A 17019-nucleotide genomic window follows, 5' to 3' on the forward strand; every position below is an offset into this window, starting at 1 on the left:
CGTTTTACCACCAACCTCAGGGTGACTTTCATGTTTGAGACGGTGATCATCACAAGCTTGATCAGATTTATTTAATATATCACGTCGTTTCCACCGTTTCGGTCTCAGGACACCGCCACATTCTTCGATCTTGGCAGCTTTAGGTGCTTCATCATAGTCTATGTCTTTGTCAACAGCCTCAGAGTCACTGTAACAATCACCGTAGAAGGAATCGTCTTCACCCAATTTTCCGTAATATTTCGATGTTGATGATGTTGAAGCGTCTTCATCGTCTTCATGCTTCCTTTTTAGGAGTCCATCATTTTTACAAAGTAGGAAAGATCTACTTGAATTCGGCTGGAATATATTCTCACTTTTCACGTTAAGGATTCTTCCATTGTCTTCATTCTTCCGTAAATCATCAACCTCCTTCAATTTAAGTTCTTTGTCGAGATCGGAAGAGCCAAGAAAATTATTGTGGTAATGCAGATCACTCTTCCTTAGGATGGTAGATTCATCGTTGTCCTCTAGCTTGTACGCAGGCTTGGCGCTACAAGTTCTTCCATGTCTTTTTAGGCTCTCTCTCCGCGTAAACGACTTGCTACATCGTACACAACTTATCATATTGCGCAGTGGATTTTTAACACAGTCATTCTTCTCGTGTTGTCTTTTATTCTTTCTCAAGATAAAATCTTTACTGCAAAACTTACACATATGTTCTTTCGATACAGCGTCAGATCCCAAATCAGAATTCATATTAGTTACTGAGACTAATACCAGATACCAATTGAGTGTTTTAAATTAGATTCAATACTTAAATAGAAATTTTTTCATATTTCATCAGCGAGAATTAATAAATCTCCTGCAAAAGTACTTTATGCATGTAGTTCTGCTTTTCAACAACAGATGTCGACACATGTTGCTTGCAGGTAAATAATATTTAGTTATTTTATGCGGGATGCGGGATGCTCACTAACGATCGCAAAAGAAGGATGGCTTCGCTAGACTCCAAGGAAAAGGAAGTTCGTCTTGCATGTTGGTGCTCCACAGATGTCTCATGGCATAATATTAATTTGACTGAGTAATGATATGTGTTAATTCCACCTTATAAAAATATTGCAAGTTTTGATTTAGTAGCAGAAATTATCGAATTAAATGTAACTCCAAATAAAATGACATGTCTCATTAGACAAAAAAAATCCATGCAGAGAGCGGTTTCTCAGAATAGTCAGAAACACTTGAAGAAACCACAGGAATGATTGCAAGAACACGAGAAAACCATCAAAATATTGACAAGAATATTCAGGAGCACACGGAGAAAACCACCATAATATTGACAAGAATAATCGGAAGCACACGGAGAAAACCGCCACAAGTTTTCTTTGTTATCATAAAATTACAGAAAAAAATCAAAAATAAAAAAACACAACAAATTCAAAAACTGATTCTGGCTTGGACTAGAACTCTATCTTTGCTCAACAATGAGAAGTTCACAAGCTAGCATAATCAGTTTTTGAATTTGTTGTGTTTTTTATTTTTGATTTTTTTCTGTAATTTTATGATAACAAAGAAAACTTGTGGCGGTTTTCTCCGTGTGCTTCCGATTATTCTTGTCAATATTATGGTGGTTTTCTCCGTGTGCTCCTGAATATTCTTGTCAATATTTTGATGGTTTTCTCGTGTTCTTGCAATCATTCCTGTGGTTTCTTCAAGTGTTTCTGACTATTCTGAGAAACCGCTCTCTGCATGGATTTTTTTTGTCTAATGAGACATGTCATTTTATTTGGAGTTACATTTAATTCGATAATTTCTGCTACTAAATCAAAACTTGCAATATTTTTATAAGGTGGAATTAACACATATCATTACTCAGTCAAATTAATATTATGCCATGAGACATCTGTGGAGCACCAACATGCAAGACGAACTTCCTTTTCCTTGGAGTCTAGCGAAGCCATCCTTCTTTTGCGATCGTTAGTGAGCATCCCGCATCCCGCATAAAATAACTAAATATTATTTACCTGCAAGCAACATGTGTCGACATCTGTTGTTGAAAAGCAGAACTACATGCATAAAGTACTTTTGCAGGAGATTTATTAATTCTCGCTGATGAAATATGAAAAAATTTCTATTTAAGTATTGAATCTAATTTAAAACACTCAATTGGTATCTGGTATTAGTCTCAGTAACTAATATGAATTCTGATTTGGGATCTGACGCTGTATCGAAAGAACATATGTGTAAGTTTTGCAGTAAAGATTTTATCTTGAGAAAGAATAAAAGACAACACGAGAAGAATGACTGTGTTAAAAATCCACTGCGCAATATGATAAGTTGTGTACGATGTAGCAAGTCGTTTACGCGGAGAGAGAGCCTAAAAAGACATGGAAGAACTTGTAGCGCCAAGCCTGCGTACAAGCTAGAGGACAACGATGAATCTATCATCCTAAGGAAGAGTGATCTGCATTACCACAATAATTTTCTTGGCTCTTCCGATCTCGACAAAGAACTTAAATTGAAGGAGGTTGATGATTTACGGAAGAATGAAGACAATGGAAGAATCCTTAACGTGAAAAGTGAGAATATATTCCAGCCGAATTCAAGTAGATCTTTCCTACTTTGTAAAAATGATGGACTCCTAAAAAGGAAGCATGAAGACGATGAAGACGCTTCAACATCATCAACATCGAAATATTACGGAAAATTGGGTGAAGACGATTCCTTCTACGGTGATTGTTACAGTGACTCTAAGGCTGTTGACAAAGACATCGACTATGATGAAGCACCTAAAGCTGCCAAGATCGAAGAATGTGGCGGTGTCCTGAGACCGAAATGGTGGAAACGACGTGATATATTAAATAAATCTAATCAAGCTTGTGATGATCACCGTCTCAAACATGAAAGTTACCCTGAGGTTGGTGGTAAAACGGAAGACACCAGAGATCATAATATTTATAAAGGTGCAAGGAAGATGGTGGTAGAAGAGATTGATTACACATCATGGAAAGATCCAAACATATTGGTTGACCGGTTAAGACTTCTACATGGTTCGCTTTGTGCAGGAAACTATTCGTGCATCAAAGAAATATCCTTCATACTCAAGGAACTGAGGAATGCTGGCTACATACAATAATGGCTTGTTTTACTTGCATTTGTATAATGTAAAGCAATAAAATAAACAATTTAAATTATAAGAATTTAATGTTTTTATTTCTTGTATTCTGATTTCTAAGACTTAGATCTCGTAACTTGTGCTTCCTTGTTGCCTTTTTTTTGTTGTTGATGGAGCTTCCAAATGTGCTGCCTTTTCGATGATGGTGCTTCCAAATGTGCTGCCTTTTCGTTGTCGGTGCTTCCAAATGTGCTGCCTTTTCGTTGTCGGTGCTTCCAAATGTGCTGTCTTTTCGTAGTCGGTGCTTCCAAATGTGCTGCCTTTTCGTAGTCGGTGCTTCCAAATGTGCTGCCTTTTCGATGATGGTGCTTCCAAATGTGCTGCCTTTTCGTTGTCGGTGCTTCCAAATGTGCTGCCTTTTCGTTGTCGGTGCTTCCAAATGTGCTGCCTTTTCGTTGTCGGTGCTTCCAAATGTGCTGCCTTTTCGTTGTCGGTGCTTCCAAATGTGCTGCCTTTTCGTTGTCGGTGCTTCCAAATGTGCTGCCTTTTCGTAGGCGGTGCTTCCAAATGTGCTGCCTTTTCGTAGTCGGTGCTTCCAAATGTGCTGCCTTTGCGTTGTCGGTGCTTCCAAATGTGCTGCCTTTTCGTTGTCGGTGCTGCCAAATGTGCTGTCTTTTCGCTGTCGGTGCTGCCAAATGTGCTGCCTTTTCGTTGTCGGTGCTTCCAAATGTGCTGCCTTTTCGTAGTCGGTGCTTCCAAATGTGCTGCCTTTTCGTTGTCGGTGCTTCCAAATGTGCTGCCTTTTCGTTGTCGGTGCTTCCAAATATGCTGCCTTTTCGTAGGCGGTGCTTCCAAATGTGCTGCCTTTTCGTAGTCGGTGCTTCCAAATGTGCTGCCTTTGCGTTGTCTGTGCTTCCAAATGTGCTGCCTTTTCGTTGTCGGTGCTGCCAAATGTGCTGCCTTTTCGTTGTCGGTGCTGCCAAATGTGCTGCCTTTAAGTAGTCGGTGCTTCCAAATGTGCTGCCTTTTCGTAGTCGGTGCTTCCAATTTTTTTTTCCTTTTTTGAAGGTGCTTCCAAGTGTGCTTCCTTTTTTTGATGGTGCTTCCAATTTTTTTTCCCTTTTTTGAAGGTGCTTCCAATTGTGCTTCCTTTTTTTTTTGATGGTGCTTCTATTTTTTTAATGTTGTTTTGACTCTAGTATTTTAGTAAAATGTTCTTGGTTTGACTAGCGTATTATTCCATACGGTGCATGTATATAAGCGAGTCCTAGACAGCAGGACGCTCAGTTTTGTTACTGACGTCGATGGTGTACGGATCACCTAGTTTGTTTCTTCTGGTGCATAAGACGTGTAATTGCTTGTTCTTGAGACTTCGATGGCATCTTTGCCGACTTTAACGTCGTACTCGATGGAGGATGTACCATCGACTACGGGAACCATGACGTCGGCGCCGACGATGTTGGAGCAGATCCCGTTGGCAACGCCTCTGACAACACTGGAGGAGACTTCGATATGTGCTGTTCCACCATTAGCTGAAGTTTCATCAGCATTGAATACTTCAATTAATGAAGAGCGTACTTCGCATCAGTGCAAATACTGTGGTGTATCATTTACTATCACCTCAAATGCTCGCAGACATGAAAGAAGCGGTTGTTCTTATAATGTTTAAAGAATACAATTTCAGTGCAATAAGTGCAATAAACTAATTTCACGTCTCGATAGCTTACATCGTCATTATAAAAAATGCTCGGAGACGTATAATGAACATGGTTATTGATTTGACTCATGTGTTGTACCGGCTAATGAGACTATATAAGTGATATGAACTTCAGTCCGTCTCTGGCTGCGGTGATGACCGGATCGGATAGACATTTAAAGTCATGTAAAAGGCTTAGTCCGTACAATAAGAAGACTGTTTGAATCGAGGAATCCAAAAGGCTTTAGTAATTTGTCAGTGTTTTTTTTTTGTACTTGTAGTAGTGTATTGAATTTATGTAATAAAATTTTTTTAAAAGAACTTGTGGTGTTTTTATTTTCTCAAACCTAACACTTTTTTAGTATTTTTTTAAATTAAAGTTGTTTTGTATCGGCCAGGGATTGAACCAAGGACCTAAGTCGATCCAATCAATCATTATATGGATTACAAATTTATTTAATGATTTTTGAACTTTTTCCCGAATCTCTAGCATTACAATTACGAATTTCCATTATGGTGGTCTTGTTGTCTGATAGGATGATGGTAGTAGATGATTTAAAGTCTCTTTACGAATGTTGAACATGGTTTATTGAAATTATTATTTTTTACATAAAATTAAACATTATTGCATCGATCGGGTATCGAACCGAGGACAGGAATCGATCGAATCAATATGTAAGTTAATGAGTGATTTATTTAATGAATTTTGGAACTTTTCCCGAATTTCTAGCTAAATAATTACACGATTCCAAGATGGCGGCCAAATTTCAAGATGGTGGGTGTCACAGTACTAAATGATTACTGCACTCTAGCGGATAAGAACTAAACTAACATGGCGTCAGTGCACTCTCGCCGACGAAAACAAGATGGTGGTCTCCAGCAACGAAGACAAGATGGCGGACATGATGTCATACTAGGTGACGATATATATGCTTTGAAAAAAAGTGGTGGGAGTCAGTCTGCCAAAAGTCACCACGGGGGGAAGGATCGGTCGCCATTTTTATTTTTTTGCCCTCACCGGGTTCGAACCGAGGGCTCCGAGCTCCGTGTCGTAAAAGTAATTTTTTTATTAATATTTTATTAAATTTTTATTAAGTGAATTTTTTTATAAATTTTAAAAAAAAATTCGTTTAAATCGGATAATAAATAAAAAAGTTAAAGATGGCGGCCGTAACGGAAAATGCAACGGTGACGTCATCATCCAATATGGCGGAAAACACATAGCCGGAATTTTCGAGAACACAATGACGTCATCCAAAATGGCGGATCCAAGATGGCGGATCCAAAATGGCCGTCGGGGTCAAGGTCAAGGTCAAAGGTCACAACCATCCAAGATGGCCGCCGTGACGTCACAATCCAATATGGCGGAAAACACCACAGACACCACACCCTGGACCCTGTCCCCGGATGCCCATTTACATACTACTCGTGAGACAATAGCCGCCTCTGGCACGCGCGAATTGCAACCGGAATGCAATATTGCCGAGTTATAGGAGCAAATAAAATTTTAGGGGGATGGAATGAAGCTGTGATTCATCCGAGGACAGTCTTCTACAAAATTGAAATAAACTAGATTTGTCCCCTGCTCACCTCCGTAATAGGATCGTGATGGTAGAAGAGTTGACTCCCTAACGTGCCACAGGATTGGTTTAGAACCCTCGAGAAGTCCAACCCCTCTTACCCCCTCCCTCTGGCCCAAGGGATACCCGGGGGTGGTGGTGGGGGGAAGGGGGGGATTACGTACTGGCAGCCGCTTAGGGTAAGCTGGCGCTGTAGGTTCGAGTCCTCAGTCAAAAATTTATTTTTACATAAAAATTAGTGCATCATACAGGGGATAAAAAACATTTTAAGATGGTGAACGACCATTATTCTTTGATAAGTGTAAGGACATGAACGAAGGTTACATGTAATGATTACCCTCAAAATAAAGGATAATAATTAATCCGGTTATGCAATACTGTTTCAAGAAAACACACTTTAGCAAAATAAATGTTTTTGTTGAAAAATATAAATAAATTTAAAAAAATTTACTATATCAGCAGAAAGTGTAAATATAGAACCTACCAACTATTATTACTAGTATAATGACGGTGATAATATTTATTCAAGAATGAATATCGCAAGGTTGGCTGACAACCCCAGCCAACTACTCATCACAGAGAGATGACTAAGGCGTGATTAGGACAAACTTGGTGGGATGATACTGTAACGGTTTTCCGTTGTCTTTTCAGTGTCGCTGGAAAAATGAAACACCGAAACCTAAACTCTATGGAACTTCAGTCTGCCTTACAAATGCCTGGCAATTTTTTACGAAACAGGAACTCTGGGCTTTCGGATGGTAGAAAGTAAATATCCTAATATCCTATCTCTGCCCATCGTTTTACCAGAAGAATTAGATAGTAGTAAACAAATTTCATGGAAAGTTAAACACATAAGAAAATTTTAACACAAACAGTAAAACACTATTGAAAGTATGTTGTAGTTCTTCCCACACTTAAACTTAAGATTGCATTTACTCGCCGTGTTAAAGCATACCCTTTCAAAGTATAAAACGTTAATTAGTTTAGGACATTATCTTATTAAAATTTTCTGCTCTTTTATCACAACGAACCTACTTAGTACCAAAACATGAGTATTACTTTCCATTGACTCTCCTTCTTTGTATCCATACGAAATAGTGATAATAAAATTAAAATGATTCAATTTTATTCATAAAAGTATGCAATCATTTCATCAATGTTTAGTTATGACGTTGTCACGTTAAACTATCGTCCGTAAACTTTACAGACAACCAATTTTTTTTTTTACTGTGTTATGAACACAAGGGCTGAATTCAGCACCGAATAATACGCTGACATTGTTTTCGCGTATGGCTGGGCCGACGAAAATACACGTGCAGCGCAAAGAATGTTTTGATGTAAGTTTTTGGACATACGCCATTGCTAAGAACTTTTTCTGTTGAAGAAAAACTAATAAATAAAAATAAAAATAAAAATACTCAAAAAAAGATACAAAAAACACACAAAATTAAGCAAACAATTGCTGTTGTCAACAAGGATATGAACACCACAAAATATTCCGAAACAGGAATATGGTCAGCAAACAAAGAAAAAACAAAGAAAAATGTACTAAGAGAACGAAAAAATCCCCACAAATGATGACAACACAAAAATATTGAAACCCAAAATAATTCAGCACAACAGTTGAAGCGAGACAAAAAACATGACAAAACGAAAAAACAAACAAATACAATAGTTTTACCTAAACAGAAACAAGCGACGTTTCGGGAACTGCTATCTGCTCCCGTCCTCAGGCAGAGACGCACATGGTACGGAAACACAGGTGCGACTGAGAAGGGGCTGGAAAATGAGGGTATTTATCAGAGAAAGGGCTACATCTTGCTCAGCCAATGACAGACGAGCTGTCTCCCCATTGGCTGTGCACCATGTAGTTAAAGCGGATTGGTTATGGTGGGTTGAGTATTGGCTATTGTTTTGTGCTGCAGGGATGTTTCTCTCTTTATCAAAGGGATCCACATATTTTTTAATTCAATGCTCTGCTGGCTGAAAATATTTTTATTGCTAATAATGAAGGCTGATTCTTTGATTTTCCTTTTTATTTTATCGGATTCCTGTATGAGTGGTGTGGAGTCTTCCCAGAGAATTTTGTGGCTATTTTCCCATGTATGTTCAGCAAGTCTGGATTTTAGGGTTTCACCCTTCTTGCAGTTGTTTTTGTGTTCTTTGATTCGGGTGGATAGAGCTCTGCCAGTTTCACCTATGTACATGTGGCCACATTCACAGGGGATTTGATACACACAGTTGTGAGTTTTGTTTGCCACAGAAAAATTACAAACTCACAACTGTGTGTATCAAATCCCCTGTGAATGTGGCCACATGTACATAGGTGAAACTGGCAGAGCTCTATCCACCCGAATCAAAGAACACAAAAACAACTGCAAGAAGGGTGAAACCCTAAAATCCAGACTTGCTGAACATACATGGGAAAATAGCCACAAAATTCTCTGGGATGACTCCACACCACTCATACAGGAATCCGATAAAATAAAAAGGAAAATCAAAGAATCAGCCTTCATTATTAGCAATAAAAATATTTTCAGCCAGCAGAGCATTGAATTAAAAAATATGTGGATCCCTTTGATAAAGAGAGAAACATCCCTGCAGCACAAAACAATAGCCAATACTCAACCCACCATAACCAATCCGCTTTAACTACATGGTGCACAGCCAATGGGGAGACAGCTCGTATGTCATTGGCTGAGCAAGATGTAGCCCTTTCTCTGATAAATACCCTCATTTTCCAGCCCCTTCTCTCACACAGACGCACTTCGCACCAGGCAGTGGTGCAGAGAGGACAGCCTCTCTAAGGCCTAGCTTCGCTGTTCATATCAGTGTTTGTCAGCCACCACTGCTTCAGGTATTAGGCGACCCGGCGGGTCGGATAGCCCGCGAATCGGAACCGCGACAGGGACAGGGATCATGGCGAGTACGAGTACAACAACACACGAACAGGCCATGGAAACCCAACAGGCTAACGCCAAACGCGAACGCGCTGACGATGAGATCGACTTCCAACAGGTCTCGGGTAAAAAGGCCTTGAGGGGAAACCGGAGCACATCACTCGGTAGGCGTCGGGAGACGGTACTGGCGAACAGTGAGGACGCGCGGATTTCGAGGCGCGGCTCCGCACAACAACACACAGCAGCGACATCCGCAATCCCGCTGCAGAACAGCTACGGCGTGCTGGCAAATTTGCCTGCCGACACACAACCACAGACAAGTGCACAACCACAGACCACAACCGCGGCCGGCACACGGTACAGGGGTGTACCGATAATGGTCAGGGAAGTTGCGAAGCTCAAGGAGATCGCAACTTTCCTGAACACACACAGAATCGCGTTCAGGAACACGATCACGCGCAGGAGAGAGCTGCGACTGACATTTGAGAACAGAGAGGGCTACTCTCAAGCTCTCTCATACCTGAAAGGCCACAACATCTACCACCACACGTTTGCGCATCCCGACGAGCGCAACACAAAGGTCGTTATTAAGGGATTGTACCCGGAGGTCGTCGAGGCCGACATTGCCGCGGAACTGACGGAGAAGGGATTCGTAGTTCATGACGTGCGTAATTTCGAAGTCACCCGGTCAGACGCCACAGGGCAGCAACAACGATTTAGGTCGGGAACTTTCTGCGCGACAGTCGCGGCCTCTGACGTCAACATTCTCGCCGTTCGTACACTTCACTATACGACAGTGACTATTCAAAAATACCAGGCCCGCCCACAAGACATCGCCCAGTGCAAGCGCTGTGGTGAATTTGATCACACCCACACTCGCTGCAGTAAGCCACCGCGATGCGTCAGGTGTGGCGAAAATCACACCCGAAAGGACTGCCCGAAAGCTGACGACGCAGATAAATTCTGCTTTAACTGTAAAGTGCGGGGACACACTGCAGCATGGAAGCAGTGTCCAGTATTTTTGAAAATGGTCACGAGTAGGTCACAGCGACAATCCGTGCAGACACAGGCGCAGACAAAACAACAACCGCCAGCCACGCACAGCCAGGTGGAGTTCCCCCCCACCCGCCCCGCTCACGCACAGCCGCGCGCCCAGGTGGTCAACAAGCCACAGACACAGCCGCAAACAACAACCACCGAGCTGACACGATCGGAGCGTAAATATTCGCAAGCCGTGAAGGAACCACGCACCACACACACTCCAGCGCAGAACAGAGTAGAAGGTAACACCGTCGGTGATCTATTCGAGCTGGCAGAGATTCTGAAACTCTGCAATTTCTCACAGCTCATTGCTACACTCTCGCCACACTACGCCGCCATCCGAGCTGAAACAGACGCATCGAAGCGACAGATGATCTTACTATCCGCAATCCTGAATCTCGCTACACCTTAAAATGGCACAGAACCCGGGGAAGCTTTTACAGGTCCTAATTTTCAATGCACACGGCCTCCAAAATAAAATATATGAACTGGAACAGTTACTTTTTGTATACGGAATCGATGTCGCTTTCATCTCTGAAACTTTTCTAAAACCACACATGCGAGCGTACATATGCGGCTACACAATATACAGAACAGACCGCCCCGCACTCCACGGCGGCGGTACAGCCATACTAATAAAACACGGAATTCACCACCACCCGATAACAATAAATGGACTACAACACATTGAGGCCACCAGCATAAACGTCCGTAATAATAATTCGCATGTTTGCATGTCCGCGGTATACAAGACGCCACAAGACCCACTCACACCACAGGACCTCAATAAATTAATGGAAGTCGAAGATCAATTTTTTATAGCAGGAGACTTAAACAGCAAACACACTGACTGGGGCTGCACCCAAACAAACGCCAACGGGAACATTCTACACGGCCACGCGGTTGCAGGAAACTACATCATTATTGCGCCTGACTCCCCGACATGCTATCCAGTAAATGGTGGCACCCCAGAAATTTTAGACATAGCCCTAACCAACATTCCAAACGCTCAGATAAATACAGAAACCTTAGATGAACTAAACTCCGATCATTTACCGGTGCTAACACAAATAACTTTTAATGCTACATCCAACATACAACTCTTTAATAATAAACTAAAGATTACAGATTGGGACGGGTTTAAGATAGAACTTATAGACACCCTAAATCAGCCCCCCGAAATAAATTCACCCGAGGAAATAAATCCACACGTAAAACTTTTCACGGACACAGTAAAAAATGCCATTAAAAAACACTCTCGCTTTGAAACAAAAAGGCAGTTCACTCGAACACACTACCCCGATCTGGATTATTACATTTCTCTTAGGCGGCAAGCCAGAAACAGAGCACAAAGGCTCCGCACAACAGAAGCCAGAAACGAATACAACAGACTGAATAATCTCGTACAGCGCAAATTAAAACAGGAAAAAATAAATCAATTCGGAAACTTAATAAACGAAGTAGCCACAAAACCGCAGGAAATGTGGAAACTATCTCGCAGGCTCCGCGGCAACAAAAAATTTATTTCAACCCCAGCTATTATAACAGCCACCGGGGCTAAATACATCGCAGAAGACAAGGCCAACGCAGTCGCAGACCTACTGGAGAAACAATTCTCCCCGAACACAGACGTAAATGACAGAAACTTCACTTTAACAACAACACAGGCGGTAAATAACTTTTTACAAACAGGCACGCAGTCTGTTCCTGAACCCATAACGTTAAGGGAACTTTTAAAGCTAATTAAAGCCAGTCCGAACAACAAATCAGGCGGCACGGACGCAATAAACTACGAAACACTTAAAAAACTCCCTCTCGAGGCACTCGAATATTTACTGGCGATATTCAACGCAATACTAACACACAAAACTTACCCCGATTCCTGGAAACTTGCAAAAATAATCACAATTCCTAAACCAGGGAAAAACCCAGCCATCCCAGAAAACAGGCGACCTATAAGTCTTCTAAACAGTATGAGTAAAATTTTTGAAAAAGCCTTACTCTCGCGCCTTCAAACACACGCAGAGGAACACGACGTGATTCCAGACATTCAGTTTGGTTTCAGGAAAGGTCACTCAACAATCCACCCCTTAATTAAAATCGTTGAAGATGCTACCGACGGATTTAATAACCCATCTAAAGCCTACACAGTAATGACAATGCTCGACGCAGAAAAAGCATTCGACAAAGTCTGGATTCCGGGTCTTATTCAAAAATTAATAAACTTCAATTTTCCAGACACATATATATACCTGGTGGCCCACTATCTATGGCGTCGTAACTTTTATGTTGCTCTGGACGGGGCTAAATCGACTACTTGCGAACTTACAGCTGGAGTGCCACAAGGCTCCCCACTCTCCCCTTTCTTCTATAATATTTACACAGCCGACATACCGCATGCAAACGCCTACGTACAGATGTATGCGGATGATACAGCCATAATTAAACAATCTGGTAACCTAAGATATGCCATGGTATGCGTCCAAAGGCAGCTAACTGCACTTGAGCAATACTACACTCGGTGGCGAATTAAAATTAATGCAGCTAAATCAACCACGCTTGTAATTTCAAAACGTAGAGGCAGACCAGACAGGGAACTAGAAATTTTTCACCAACCTATTCCTAATGTTTCACAGGCAAAATATCTAAGACTCACGCTAGACAGGACATTACTATGGAGCAAACAAATTACTCGAGCAACAAACATTGCAACAGGATCCTTAAGAAGCCTGTACCCAATGTTAAAAGCACCTAATTTACCACGCAGGAAAAAACTCCAACTTTACACTCAAATTGTACGCCCGCAGTTGCTATATGGTTGCGAGGTCTGGGGCTATGCTGCAAATCACCATATAAATCGGCTACAAGTTAAACAGAATAATTTCCTAAGGGCCATTTTAGACTGTAACAGATTTACGAGTAACGAAACTATTCACAACGCACTTAAAATTCCGTACATCCGCGAAATAATATCAAAGAATAATAATAAAATGTACCTAGATTTACCACAGCACGAAAACGCACTGATAAATTCAATAGCGATTTACGACCCGTCCGAGCAACGAAAACATAAAAAACCTCGATTAAATTAAAACAATAATTATTACAAAACGAAAGCGACATGGATTCAGTTTTTAAAAAAAGTCTTCAATAAATTTTAAATTACATAAAATAGCTCTCCGAACACCTCGTGCGGGGGCTTTCGGGGCCCCGGCCAATCACAGGCCTAGAAGCTCTCTGATTGGTCGGGGTGCTGGGGGCCCCCAAACAAAACTGTTTTTTTCTCCCGACACCAAGGCAGTCGCATTCCAGCTCCGGGCGTGTTCACACCGCGCAGAGCCTACAGTTTAAAGTTTAAAGTTTACACGGCCTATACAATTCAAAATGGTCCGAAGCACGCAGGTGTAGGTTTTGGCTCCCGGGAGATTCACTGCCTGTGTTGTTAGGGCTGACTCCCTATGCCTGAAGGGCGAGACCCGCCTGGCAGGCTTCACCTCCAGTGCCGGCCGCGTTTCGGAAAGGCATGGGATTTTGAATTGTGAAACAATTATAATTTCTATATATAATAACAACAATAAAAATAAATAAATACAAGCTACAAAATAACTTCAGCATCATTAACTCCACTTCTTTCGATTCAAAATGGTCCAAAGTACGCAGGTATGTGCGGCCCCCTCGGGTTCACTGCCTGTGATGTTAGGGCTGACTCCTTGTGTCTGAAGGGCGCGGTCCGCCTGGTAGGTTTCACCTCCAATGCCGGCCGCGTTTCGGAAAGGCAGGGGATTTTGAATCATAACAATAAAATACACTTATAGCTCACCACTTAATAATAGCAAATTAAATTTCTTACATTCTCTGCATTTTTCTCTCTCCTAGCTAATTCAAAATGGTCCGAAGCACGCAGGTGTAGGTTTTGGCTCCCGGGAGATTCACTGCCTGTGTTGTTAGGGCTGACTCCCTATGTCTGAAGGGCGAGACCCGCCTGGCAGGCTTCACCTCCAGTGCCGGCCGCGTTTCGGAAAGGCATGGGATTTTGAATTAAAAAAGCTAGTTCCGTAAATCCATCATCACCTAATTAATTTTCCCTTCCCCGGGGTACGTAACATTTTACAGCCACACCACTACAACACGCGCGACAATCCACACACATGTCGTAGCACCTTGTCAAGGCAGAATCATGCAGGTGAACTGGCAGAGGGAGCTGCCCCAGCCCTCGCTGGGGATCCGGGCCGAGAGGCATGCATGCCTGTCAGGGCAGGGCTCTGGGGGCTTGTACAGTAGCTTTAAGTCTAGATTTAAAAATAAAAAAAATAAAAATAAAAAAAATTATAAAATAATAAAATAAAATAAAAAATATATATAAAAATTAAAAACAAAAAAAAAATTAAATAAATAAAAAAAAAAAATACTGGACGAGGGCATCTCTCTGCTCGAACAATAATAGAATAGGACGACCTTCATTTATTAATTTCACTTTCTATTTTTCAGGTTTAGAAGACAACAGCCAGGGGGCTAGCTACAGCAATACTGGTTTAGCCTAACTTTGACCGAACTATATTGGAACGCAATAGTTCGGTCCTTAAGGCGGCCAGGTGTTTACTAATCTATGTAATTTCTTTTACCGTATCACCAACACGACCACACGATGATATGCCTGTGTGAAGTGACGGCCTGAACTACCTTGTTACATGCAATAATGGGCTAACTACCCTAGCATGTTTCTGTGTTCCCAGGGGTTCGTAGGAGCGGCTTGCACAGCTTTACACTACACGCCACACCCGAATTTAACTAGGTCACTTGAAATTACAGCACACCGACAAGCCTCTATTGCACACCAACACGACACTACATCACGCCAGTTAGCCGATCTAGCTGGTGGGGAGCTTCTCTCCCCCGCCGAATTAGGTACACGTAATTTTTTCTAGCATTACACAACCTACCAGCGCACACACAGGCCCGTGTGCCAAACTTATCCCTCAAGACACGCGCCCCGCCCGTTGATCCAAGTGATTCTACAAAAGTGTGGGGTGCACCTGATTTACAATGCACTAAGTGAGTTATAGAAACTTCGGTTTCTGGTCTCGCACACACTAACTGCCCCGGATGGCAATATGATGGATCGGCGGCGGCAGCCCCTTCTCAGTCGCACCTGTGTTTCCGTACCATGTGCGTCTCTGCCTGAGGACGGGAGCAGATAGCAGTTCCCGAAACGTCGCTTGTTTCTGTTTAGGTAAAACTATTGTATTTGTTTGTTTTTTCGTTTTGTCATGTTTTTTGTCTCGCTTCAACTGTTGTGCTGAATTATTTTGGGTTTCAATATTTTTGTGTTGTCATCATTTGTGGGGATTTTTTCGTTCTCTTAGTACATTTTTCTTTGTTTTTTCTTTGTTTGCTGACCATATTCCTGTTTCGGAATATTTTGTGGTGTTCATATCCTTGTTGACAACAGCAATTGTTTGCTTAATTTTGTGTGTTTTTTGTATCTTTTTTTGAGTATTTTTATTTTTATTTTTATTTATTTATTTTATTTATTAGTTTTTCTTCAACAGAAAAAGTTCTTAGCAATGGCGTATGTCCAAAAACTTACATCAAGTCATGCACTCCCATTGCACAAATCTTTTAAAGATAACAGCAAAGAATGTTGCATCCCAACTGACGTGTGCCACATCACAGCACATTTTCAAATACCTTTCGGCGACTATGAGGAACTGGCAGCGTACATTTGAGAGAATCACGAGTCAATGTGAGGCAGCAACGTGTTGTAGACGCGGATGCTACCTTCAGTATAAGCAAAGTGGATCCTGGGTGTTTCCCCAAAGGAAACTATTGTCAGTGGTGCATGCAGATGGAAGGCATACTTTTCACTACACCCCGGTGCAAAGTACATTTAATTTATGACATTTATTACATCCTGGTAGCTAATTTTATGTTCTTTCAAAGTAACACGATGAATGGGTTTAGAATAAAAAGTCAATTTTTACCTGTCCCCAATCCATCATACCTTCCGTTTCACTGTCTGCGAATAAAAGTCGGGATTCCCACTATTTTAATGCGTCACGTACACTCTTCAAACCTGTTGAATGGGATAAGATTGCAAATTAAGACACTCAGGAACAACATAATTGAAACCCATCATCCTTGCAGGACCAGCAGCTGGGCAAATAGCGCACATTACTAGAATTCCCATGATCCCAACCAACTTACCTTTTCAATTTAAGCGACTACAATTTCCAGTAAAAATGTTATTTGCTGCCAAAAATTTTTTTTTGGGATCACCGTCATCGAATATCAGGGTAAAACATACTGATTTTTTGGTGTTGATCTCAGAAAAAAAGTTCCTTTGTTATGGAAAACTGTACGTTGGTCGATCTAGACCTGTCCATATCATCAATTAAATCTAAGAATGAATCAATGGGTTTATGATAGCCAAAAATATGATTAGTAACTTTATTGTAAATGACTATAACAAGTTGTCACAGTTTTAATGCTGACACCGGATCCATCCACAGAGTTGAGAGTTTAGAGTTGCGAAAGTATGTAAATGTATGAGACAGTATGTAAACTTTTACACAAATATTTGAAGGAATATGAAATCATACGATGTTTCTGCCAACAGTAACCCTGAGCCATCGAGCTATCACTCATCGGCCATCTCTCTCTTTGTTTTCCCCCTCCACGACAGCAAACGTTAAACGCGTGAACTTTGTATAA

General features: G+C 41.4%; 1 protein-coding gene across 1 annotated transcript in view; it reads right to left on the reverse strand.

The window, feature by feature from the left end:
• LOC134530016 (roundabout homolog 2-like) overlaps nt 1-17019 on the reverse strand; it is a 263340-nt gene that overhangs the window by 198044 nt on the left and 48277 nt on the right. The window lies entirely within an intron of this gene.

This window comes from Bacillus rossius, chromosome 3, assembly GCF_032445375.1.
Source record: "Bacillus rossius redtenbacheri isolate Brsri chromosome 3, Brsri_v3, whole genome shotgun sequence".
NCBI classification, from domain to species: Eukaryota; Metazoa; Arthropoda; class Insecta; order Phasmatodea; family Bacillidae; genus Bacillus; species Bacillus rossius.